The 2,500-nt window shown below is 41.6% G+C and overlaps 1 protein-coding gene across 1 annotated transcript in view; it reads right to left on the bottom strand.

Moving 5' to 3' along the window:
- Positions 1-2,500, bottom strand: part of myo3a (myosin IIIA) — a 58,658-nt gene that overhangs the window by 49,111 nt on the left and 7,047 nt on the right. The gene's annotated exons all lie outside the window — the stretch shown is intronic.

The raw sequence follows: 2,500 nt of genomic DNA, 5'->3' as shown, positions 1-2,500 counted from the left end.
AATTTTAAAAAGCGTCCAGAGCTCATGAGTCATGCAGAAGCTTTGCCCGTCACAGAGATCCCATCTCATTAACAATCGACATGATGAAACTAAGGAACTGATGAAAGATCAAAAGTGAAAGAACCAATCCATAAATTCTCAAATACAAAAAGTTTCACTCGATTAAAAAGCCACTTTTCCATTACCCATCATACGCTATATTTGTCACTTCATTTTGGCCTGTTATTCATGTTTTAATATTCATTAACCTTCAGTAACAGCTCAGTCAAAAGTAAGCCAACCACTTCCAAACCGTTACGTTTTCTGTCGTGAGCTTCCCTTGGCATTTAGCCAAGTCAGACGTTCATTTTAAAGCACTGCCAGCATCTTCACTGCATGGTGTAATTGTTTCAAGAAATTAATGCAAACTGAAAGGTAAACAACAACAACAACAATAGGAAGGTTTAAAGTGTGTCAGTAAAATTTTATTTGCACATAAGTTTAAATATTATTACCACTAATAATACACTTCTAAGGTAAAGTGACCAAAACACACACACACATACAGAGAAATCAGGCTTCTGTGAGGAATACATGAAGAACAATTGATTTTATCTTTCAATGCAGTTAGATAGTATTATCATCACAATCCTAAAATGTAAGTTTTTTTTTAACCATCTGGGATGCACATGTGTAGAGAAAGCTGAGCTAAGAAAATGCAGAACAAATTTTATTTCTTCATCCTTTAAATCTACATTTATAAATACCATGTCAATGTAAATGTGTTCTAATCCAAAGTGGTGTAGGGAGGACCAATCACAGAGCTGCTGCAGGCTGCTTCTATCTTCTTTGTCCACAGTAAGCCCTCTTGAAATTATATAAAATTGTCCTACGTGTTGCCAAGGCAACAACACTACCCTCTTATTTGGGACTGTCTAAAATCGACCTCGAGGAAGAGGGGACACTGGGTTTGATATCTGCAGCAAGACGGGGGAAGAATGGCTAGAAAGATCTGATATCTGTTGTTGTTTTTCTCTCGAAAAGTTTCATCATCTTTCAGCCAGCGTTTCCAAACAAAAGAGCTGCAGTGAAGGGCAGAATCAAGGAACCATTCTGTTATTCATAGTATTTGAAAAAATATGACAAACACAGGCTCAAATTAATGGCAGTTGAATTAATATTTTTGCACATTTTATACATTCTGTATGTATGACTCAGAAACTCACATTTTCAGTGGAGAAATTGTCATTTGGCTAATTATGCGTGCACTCTTGCAAGAGAGCAAAAGATTCTGTCTCTGTGCTGAACTGCCATCATAATGAAAGCATTCGACTGTACAGATGCTCCGCTCTCCTGGAAAGATCCCATCAGACGAGGGCCACACTTTTCACAGACAACACAAAGACCAGATGATCGAGACATCACCCAGGTGCTTCTCACGGACACTGGCACATTAAAGCAAAGGAGCACTGAAGAGTCTGGAAGAGCAGAGGTGATACCCTAGTCGTGGAGTCACGGAGAGGTGTGTGTGTGTGTGTGTGTGTGTGAGGCGTTTCCCTGGAGACACAGGGCCGCACACTCTGCCATCGTAGCATCCAGTCTTCCTGCTTCACTGCCGTTTACAAAAGATAATTGAACTAACGGCGGGGGGCGGGTAATTGCACGTCCCACGTGGGGGCTCTGAGCCAGAAGTAGACGCGTAATCGAACGGACACACGGGAACAAATCCATGGAACAAATAATTGAACTAACAGGGAGTCCTTATTTTGAACTGTCTGTATTCATCAGCTCTCTTACACAGTTGCTCTGGAGGATTATGGACTATACAGGCAAGAGCACTAGGTGTCCAGTAACCGATGTCCATTAGGCCAGAGGTCAGAGCCTGGTGCTCATTCTAAAGCCGCTGACGTCCAACAGGGACAATCCACCCTTACTTGGCCCGCTTGTGCAATTTATGTTAATGAGTAATTCTCACAGCTTCAGAGAAGACCGTACCACTGTAACATCTCACCCATGGCTAGCTTATCAATTTCCTTTAGAACATTTTGCGCAGTCATCTCAGATGTTCAGTAGCGATAAGGCCACCTGAGTTTTTGTTTGCTCACAGCTATTAAAGAAAAAAAGGTGCTCTAGCCTCTAACTTTACTGTTTACTGTCACATGACATATTTCACATTATGTCACATGACATCCTCATATTTCACATTCTGTCACAGGACATATTCTGTGCACGAGCATGATAAAGATTACCCACCAGTAACTGATGCTTTCTTCAGTTTTTCACATTTATGCCCACTATCTTACCCCACCACGAGGACACTCGTGTTATAATGTCATACGCAAACAAGCCATCAACATAATTCTTCAGGAACCTCACATCTGAAGACTCCACGCCGCTGTAACTTCACTGCAGCTACAGCCGAGCGGGTCACTAGCTTTCACACACCTCGTTACTACTGAGAGCAGCTGTAACAATCACTGGCTCCAAGCACCAGTGGACGTCTGACAGAATTAATTGCACG

Source organism: Electrophorus electricus, chromosome 14 (genome assembly GCF_041902795.1).
Source record: "Electrophorus electricus isolate QZ-2024a chromosome 14, ASM4190279v1, whole genome shotgun sequence".
NCBI classification, from domain to species: Eukaryota; Metazoa; Chordata; class Actinopteri; order Gymnotiformes; family Gymnotidae; genus Electrophorus; species Electrophorus electricus.
This window is presented reverse-complemented; position numbering and strand designations above follow the sequence as displayed.